This window comes from Marmota monax, unplaced genomic scaffold, assembly GCF_021218885.2.
Source record: "Marmota monax isolate L192 unplaced genomic scaffold, Marmota_monax_Labrador192_F-V1.1 WCK01_AAM20220418_F8-fsc00107, whole genome shotgun sequence".
Classification (NCBI taxonomy): domain Eukaryota; kingdom Metazoa; phylum Chordata; class Mammalia; order Rodentia; family Sciuridae; genus Marmota; species Marmota monax.
In genome coordinates, this window is record NW_026693761.1 from 4,656,210 (window position 1) to 4,665,277 (window position 9,068).

Sequence of the window (9,068 nt, forward strand, 5' to 3'; positions counted from 1 at the left end):
TATCAGCAACTTCTGTCACTTGACTTTGAGTAAAGACATCTTTGAGCATTAGAACTGTCTCTCTCTTTCTCTCTTTCTCTCTCTCTGATTATATAAATACCACTACCAGGTGCCCTTCTAGACTAACAACGCAATGACTTTTAAAAAAATGCTGAAACAATTGCAAATTAATTTTTCCCTTGAGGTAAAACTATTTTTAGAAAAGGTAAAAGGATGGTTATATAACAACATGTCATAAGCATTTATTAGTTTTACTCTTATGATGCTCTGATAACTAATGCTTACAGGGGCACAAAAGTAAGTATGTAATCCATACATGGCTTATGCTATTAGAAAGTATAGGTCTGCCTTAGTCATAATGGACACAGACTAGTAAGTATGCCACACTTCAGTCATTCAGAGTTTGAACAAAGATGTAAGAGGTGACCTCTCTTCTTATTTTTTTTAAGAGAGAGAGAGAGAAGTTTTTTAATATTTATTTTTCAGTTTTCGGTGGACACAACATCTTTATTTTATTTTTATGTGGTGCTGAGGATCGAACCCAGTGCCCTGTGCATGCCAGGCGAGCGCATTACCACTTGAGCCTCATCCCCAGCCCCGTGACCTCTCTTCTTGACCTCTTGCGTTTTTCAGTTAATTAGTAGTGAATAATTAAAATAATTAAACATACTGAAAGAGCTTTAATACACATAACTGCATGCTATGCTAGTAACCAGTCATTTTGGACAACTTGCTGTGAAGTACGGCTTGATTTGTCATCTCTATGTAGTAAAGAAGAATTTGTTTTGGAATGAGAAGATTTGAGCTCTAGTCTTTTGTGGCTTACTACTTACAGCCAGATGATTTAGGCAAAAATCTTCCCAACATTTATTTTCTTGTTAAATGCACTTTCCTCTTAGAATTGTTCTGAATGCCCCGTATGACATTTAATAAACGCATGGCCTCTCTTGAAAACAAGTACACACTTGTAGAAGACTTTTTATTCTGAAATAGCTCATGTTCCCATCCTGATTGTATTATAAGACACATAATGTATGAAAATAGCTCTTCTTATCTTTTTCTATGAAGATAGAAAGTACTTGTGGTATTTCTGTCCATCTTGAGAAGAAAGACGGTGAAAGCAAAAGAGTCAAATAGGAAGAGGTAAAACCTCACAGACAAATGAAATAAGTGAGACTATCTAATAAAGGAAGTAATCATTCCATATCTGGATTATAGACTTCATTTAAACTTCTTCATGAGCCCATTTCACTTCTAACTACTGAGGCCAACCGGGATTTTCTTTCAGTCCATCTAGTATTTAATATAGAACAGAAGTTTCCAAACATGAAAACTTTAGTTAACAGTTAGAAAGGCCATGAGGTCACTGTACAACTCTATGAACCTACTTTCATTCCACAAGGACCAGAACCCGGTGCAGTGAGAAATGTTATACTTTTTCCTATACTCAGCATTTGTATCATATATGCAATCCAAGTTCATTATAGAAAAACTAAGAGTACTAAAGCAAAAAAGATAAAAATTAAAGTGTTGCCTAAAACCCTGCCATTCCGAGATAATCATTCTTATATATTGATGTGCCTCTATTCAGATTTTGTATGAGCATATGAATAAATATATTTTACAAGGTTTTTCCAGCCATGTTTGTTACATTACTTATATTTTTCTACTTAATATTCTTGTGAATATTTCAATGACATTAAGAAGTGTGAAAATACAGTATTCTGTCCTATGGAGGACTCTTTTACTTAACCAATTTTCTTTTTTATATTTGCTTTTTTATTGCTTTCTTGAATGTAGATATTTATACCGAGGAAACATGATGTGTGAAAATTACTAGAAATGGAATCTTGGTGTGTTTTAAATTCCCCTTCCTAACCTTGCTGCTTCTGCTTCTTAAAAGGAATATTTATTCACTTTCCGTGACAGACTTTCTCATTCCCATGATAGAACTTTTGTATATAAGTAACACAGTCTGTTAATGAGAAGACACAGTTGGGTGGAAATAGATTTTTTTTTAATCCACAATCCCGCTTGAACAGGATTTCTTTTCAAATGACAGAATATTTCATCAGGTCCATTATCCGTCTCTTTCTGACTGAGCCAGGGAATATGCAAGGACATTGAGAGGAGAGGGGTGTGATCAGGATCTGTGGCCCCAGACATGCACCTGGAACTTACTTAGTGTTTGAATGAGTGAATCCATATAACGAGATGTTTTAGAGTTCCTTTGCACTGCCAGGTTTAACTCGGATACGGCTTGATTCTTTTCAAGGTTAGTGCTACAAAAATCTAGCCATTTTTAATTTTAAGTATGAAATTCGATTTCTCAAGCATTGTAACGGGCACTTTGTTCATTATACTTCTTTGGTTCTTCTTCATAAGCTTCTAACTTTCTATTTCTACTCTACCAAAGTAAGCCACTTCCCATGGGGGGGAAAAGATAGAATAAAATGCCCTGTTTCAATTTCAGAATCAGGTTATGTTTCCATTTGCAATGCTTATGCATGAGAAATACATTTTGGTGACTAAAGCTCTGTAATTTTTTTCTGAATAACTATAAGGAAAACATTTGCAGAGAAAAATCTTAATCAGTGTCTATGTAGCTTATGTACACTGATATCCCCCAGACTCCCTTCTATGCATGCTCTCATTTTTATAACGCATTGTTGGTACTACATACCTGAAGCACCTAATTTAAGAGAATTTCACACTCAAGAGGGGGCATCTTGTGTCCACAATGAGAGCAAGGTCAACATTCCCAGTAGGTCATTCACAGGTGCATCTCCACACGTGGTATAGATTTATTGACATTTGATAGAAGATGAACTAAACCAGCCCTGGCAAGTAGGGAAGTAGTTCAGTTGAATCCCAAAGCACAGAAAAATATTATGATACAGAAAGATCAGGGCAGTTAACCCAAATGCAGAAATAGAGAAGGATAAAGTTGATATCAACACAAATGCAATCAAGGACAGATGCCTAAGTAAAAAGCATCCTTTATAGAAAAGTGCTTTCCTCAGCTCTGCCCTGGCTTGTTCAACCATGCTCACACTGGGAAAAAATTTGACAAACCTTTTATTGACCTTTTGTTACGTGTGTTGAGATTGGTTTTCACATGTCCCTCTGATCATTGCTGCTGGGTCATAGCAGAGATTGAAAAGGGGAAAGCATAATTGAAACAAAAATAAACAAACAAAAATAAATAAACAAAAATAAATCGGTACTCTGTTACAGAGTCCAGCTCCTTTTTAGTCATGGTTTTGGCAATGCACTGGGGACATGGTCTACTTGGCTATGGGAGTCTCTGGGTCTCTGAAGCACAGCTTGTTGTACTGACCAAGGAGGATTTTCATGAAGTCAGGGTAGTACCTGAGCAGCCTTGCAGAGGAGAGTCCCTGGTCACACTGCTGATAGTCACAACTTCACATACAGCTTGGTAGGTAAGTAGCAACTCAGGTCAAGGAAAAGGTTAGAAGACAGTCGATGTATGATCTGATAGGTGTGCTTGAAGAAAGGAACCTGCTCTGTTTAAATGCAGGCAGTGCCACCGGTCCCTGACTGAGGGTGCCAGGGGATAAATCAGTATCAAGCACATGTTGAACTCATTAGTGGCAGAGACCCACAGTGGGGGAAATCCAGCTAGCTATGGTACTGGAAACTGTAGCCCCTGTAATTTGGTGGCTTAACATCATCCTAGAATTTGCTACTAGCGTAGAGAATGCCAGTTTTGTAATTGGTACACAGTACCACATTGGCCCAAGAAAGGAAGTAAAGAGCCAAAGAGGCAAAAGTAGTAACCAGGTTAAAGCATGAATGAAGGAATTTGAAACTAATAAATGATCTATGGCAATCCTCCAAAAATGTGTAATGAAAAAAGTACTAAACCTAGTCGAGACCCTACTGTGCCCTGATGCCAATTTTGGATCTAGAAAATCTCCTGGCGCCTCCAGAGAGGGGAGCTGAGGTAATAATCTACCAGAAAGAAATGGCTTGGGATTTACTGGCAGTCCATCTAGGAAGGCTCCAGAGGAGTGTGGAAGCACACCCAAACCAGGCCAAGATCAAGGCCACAACACAGGCTGGGATCAGACTTTACCAGCATCCCTGCAGCAGTGAGTGAGCCCTGAAACCCAGTCAGGATGGACTGAGAACAGCTCAGAGGGAACCACTGAAAGGGCAATCACTGGGGAGTCCCATGTCATTGAAAGAAAGCCAAAGTGGAGTCTAGCTGTTAATTCCCAGCAATTCTATACATGGAAGAGTTAAACAAAGCCCAGATTTTGAAAAATATGAGGGTGATAAGCCATGGGAATTCTCCCCATCACAGTGGTTAGAGTTAGAGGGGAAGATAGAGCCATCCAGGGAAAATCTGGAAATTTTAGGAAGCTTTGTTGTTTGAGTCACTGTGACTGGAGAATGCTGCTGGCACTCAGTTGGGGTCAGGGACATAGGATGTTCTCAGTTATAATTGTCCTGTGTCCAGATTCTCCCACTAAATACTTATAGAGATGAACAATAACCCACCTTTATTTTCTGAGCCTAGAACCTAACATATTTTATAAATAAAAAATTGTACTGTTTTAACATACTTTAAATCTCTCAACAATAATTATAAATTGAGAGATGATTATATTTGGTTTGATTGAAATAATTTCATTATCTGTTCACCATCTCAGAAAATTATTTTAGTGGCAATTAAATCTGCTTTTGATATTTGGGTTACCTACACAGCATGCCTGTATTGTCAGAATTTATACCTATAATCTATCACATTCACAATGACTTTTTGTGAGTTTGTGTGCTGGGATTGAACTCAGGGCCTTATACATGCTAGGCAAGTGCTCTACCACTGAGCTATAACCCCAGCCGCTCATAGTGATTTTATACACAGTTTCAAACATCTGCATGCCCAGCTAAACAGTCTTCTCTGGGTAATTTTAAATAAAAATTAATTAAATTAAACACAGACATTTAATATCCAAAAGTTGGTCATGAGAAAATATTTTAAAAATTGGTAAACTTCTAGCAAGATCAACGAAAAATAAGGAGAAAAGATTCAAATTGCCAGGATCAAAAATAAAGTTATTGCAAATCACATGGGCATCAAAATAATAATGAGATGATTATTTAGAAAGCTATGCTAATTAATTGGAAAATTTAATTTTTATAAAGGTCAAATTTCTAGAAAAACTCAAATTACTCCAGGGTCACCTAAAGAAAAAAAATTATAAATAGTTCCATATGTATTAAGGATATCAAATTTGAAATTAAAGCCTTTTCCAGAATATAATATATCATCAGAATATAATATATCAACATAGGGAATAGGAAATACCTCCAACTTATTTGATAAGCCAAACATGCCCTTAAATCCATAACCCAATGAGGACATTTTACTTTGCTATCAAGGAAAATTAAAGACTAAGCTCTTTCTTTAACTTAAGTAAAAATTATAAACAAAATTATTGCAAACATTAACCAGCTATATATAAATGTGATACTATATCACAACCCAAAGAGACTTATTCTGAGCCTACAATGTTGGTTTAACATTTGATAATCAAGCAGTGTGATTTAACAACTAACTGAAAAAATAGCTAACAATCGTATGGTGTTCTCAATAGATGAAGAAGTATCTGATAAAATTTAGCCCCCATTCATGAAAATAGCAAATAGTATCCTAGCAATACAAAAACTTTCTTTATCTGATAACAGGCATCTTCAAAAATTACAAATGCATTTTCTGTCTGCCTACTCTCCCACCTAAGTGCATGTTACCACCCCATGGAAAATTCGATGGATATGGACATGAGCCCCCTGAGGCCACAGAACTAACTTTTCAGTTGTGAGCTAAAGGCTGACAAAGATTATCACTTTAAGGTGGATAATGATGAAAATGAGCACCAGTTATCGTTAAGAATGGTGAGTTTAGGGGATGGTGCAAAGGATGAATTGCACATTGTTGAAGCAGAGGCAATGAATTAAGAAGGCAGTCCAATTAAAGTAACACTGGCAACATTGAAAATGTCAGTTCAGCCAACGCTTTCCCGCTTTCCCTTGGGGGCTTTGAAATCACACCACCTGTGGTCTTAAGGTTGAAGTGCTGTTCAGGGCCTGTGTATATTAGTGGCCAGCACTTAGTAGCTGTGGAGGAAGATGCAGAGTCAGAAGATGAAGAGGAGAGGATGTGAAACTCTTAAGTGTATCTGGAAAGGGATCTGCCCCTGGAGGTGGTAGCAACGTTCCCCAGAAAAAAAAGTAAAACTTGCTGCTGATGAAGATGTCGATGATGATGAAGAAGAATGATGATGATGAAGATGATGATGATGATGATTTTGATGATTTTCCAGTGAAGAAATCTATAAGAGATACTCCAGCCAAAAATGCACAGAAATCAAACCAGAATGGAAAAGACTCAAAACCATCAACACCAAGATCAAAAGGTCAAGAATCCTTCAAAAAACAGGAAAAAAAACTCCTAAAACACCAAAAGGACCTAGTTTTGTAGAAGACATTAAAGCAAAAATGCAAGCAAGTATAGAAAAAGCACATTGAATAGTCCTGGGCACTACTGATAAATTAAGCCCAAAGATGGGGAGAAAGGAAAAGGAGAGACAAATATAGTCCATACTGAGTATCATCAACAATCCAGGCTGAAGTCTTCTATTTTAATCTCAATCCCCTTTCCTGATTTGCCACCCACACCCACTTGCAGGCTGGAAGAAATCTCTCTCTTGATTTCCTAAAGCACTTTTGACTGCTGTGAATTCAGTTGAACCTTATATATTGCTCTCTCTTACTTATGCATATGCGTCATCATCTCTTGGACCATGTTTTAATCACCTTTGTATCTCCTTAGCTGCTCAATAAATATTTGAATGAATCAAAAAAAATTACAAATGCAAATAAAAAAATAATCTCCCCAAATTTGAGGGGGAATATTGATAGCTTTTTTTATGAGATCAAAGCCTGCTATCACCACTTACCCTACAGGACAGGATTCACCAACCTAAATGCCTACAAATTTCATTCAGGATACATAAATGCTTGAACCAGGGTGAGATATAAGTCAATAGGAATGATGGGGCTATAGAATTTGAGAAAGCGATTTCTGTCAAATGTTATTCAAATTGAATTACAAGTCAAAACCAAACAAAACCAAGACAAAACAAAACAAAAATCACTGAGCCAGCCAAGCAAAATATTTGCAGGCCAGATTTAGTCTCAGTCTGCAAATTGGTGAACTTGGTTTGTGTTATTTTGGTCCCAATCTTTGAAGATTTTTTCAGTCAATAGGACACTAACATAACTCAAACTTCACATCATAAAGGAAAACTGTTACCAAGTCTATTACTGCCTGATGGAGACCTGTATTTCAAATAGATGTCAAAGCCTTGATAACGTTTTTGATATTTAGAAGAGAAAGTGAAAATAATCATAAAGAAAAAATATACTGTGGTTTAATATGAGAAGGGAGGCTTTAGACTGTGGACTCTTAGGGATAGTGATATAATAGCCAAGCCACTTGCTTCTAAGTTATTTCAATAAATCTTAAATCATCTTGTCAACTTAAGAAAAAAAAAAAAAAAAGAGGAGGAATTTTCAAGATGGTGGAATAGATCAGGAGGTTGCTGTCTATTCTGCAGCATGAAACCGAGAAAGGAGACAGGCAGCTTCTCAGCAAGATGAGTGAATGACAAAAAAAAAAAAAAAGGAGTGGGGAGGGAGGAGGGCTTTATTGGAATTTAATACTGGACACTCAAAGCAGATTGGGGACTCAGAATATTGGATATAATACAATAAGGAAGAAATCTCTAACACCACAGCTGCTACCATGGCTGGAAGCAACAGCCAGGGGTCCCTCCACAAGCATTGTGGAGGGATAAGAGAATTAAAGGAACCCACATTTTTAGGAGCCTGAGGCACGTCTGGGTATGGAGAGTTTAGAGATCAAAGACCCTGGTCAACTAAACTGAAAGGCGAGCTGCACAATATCCTTGTATGGGAAAGAAACTACATCTATCCCATCGGCCCACAGAGGACAGAGAAAGGAACCATTTTGCAGCTAGAGTGTGGAGGCCAGAAGCTGAGGGTGCCAATCCCTGGCAAAGTTGAGTCTGGCCTAAAATACAGGCCTGGCAAACCCAAACTTCACAACAAAGAGCGTGCCTAAGTGACCAGGAGATAATCAAACTGGAGAGAGGTTTACACAGGGAACAACTAGTCATGGAAACTCACCTAACTCTTCCTTTCCCCCCTCTAACCAGCTGCTTGCAGGACCAGCTGGGAGAAATGTGCCTGGATGGCTAGAAAGGGAGGGGGTGGGTGAGACTGAATTTGGAGACAGAACCTTAGACCAGGAAACTTGGGGCTTGCAGGTGACATAGTGGACTAAGAATTGGCTCCTCCACCACACCAGTGGAACCCAGGGGAGATTCCTGGCTGTAGTCTTCCTCTGTGGACCAGCAACTGATGGGCCCTGAAGGTTTGCTAGTTTAGAATCTCCACAACTGGCATTCAGTGAAGAGCCTGTTGCCTACCTAAAACTAAACCCCAACTCTAGGAATTCTGCCTATGGGAATTCTCACCCTAGCAACCCTACCCTAAGGGTAGAGCAAGCATCATACTACAGACAACACTGCTGAGAAGGAAAGCTGAAAATCTTTTGAACTCCAACAGAAACAATTCTTTAACTTTTCATTAAGATCTTTTCCCCCCATTTTTTCTTTTCTCTGCTTAATTGTGATCTTAAGGTTTCATGGGGAAAAAAAAAAGGTTTCATGGGCATTTATACATATTAACATTTGTTTTTTTTCTTTTCTCACTTCTAGCATTTTTGAAGACAGTTATTTTTCATGGGTCAGTTTTTTGAGGACTAGGAAGTTTGATTAGTATATTTCAGTTTTGTTTTGTATTCTTTTGATTAATTAATTTTAAAAATTTTACTTTGTATATTTTTCTGTCACTTATCCATTTCTCTTGAATCTCTTTCTCTCTTTTTCTGCTAACAGTGGATCTCTATTGTTCTCTGTTTCACTCTTCCTTTAATTTTTTACTTCAATCTT

General features: G+C 37.6%; 1 pseudogene; it reads left to right on the top strand.

Annotated features, from left to right (window-relative positions):
* Nucleotides 1–5,787: 5,787 nt before the first annotated feature.
* Nucleotides 5,788–6,881, top strand: LOC124103968 (nucleophosmin-like; annotated as a pseudogene).
* The last annotated feature ends 2,187 nt before the right edge of the window (nt 6,882–9,068 follow it).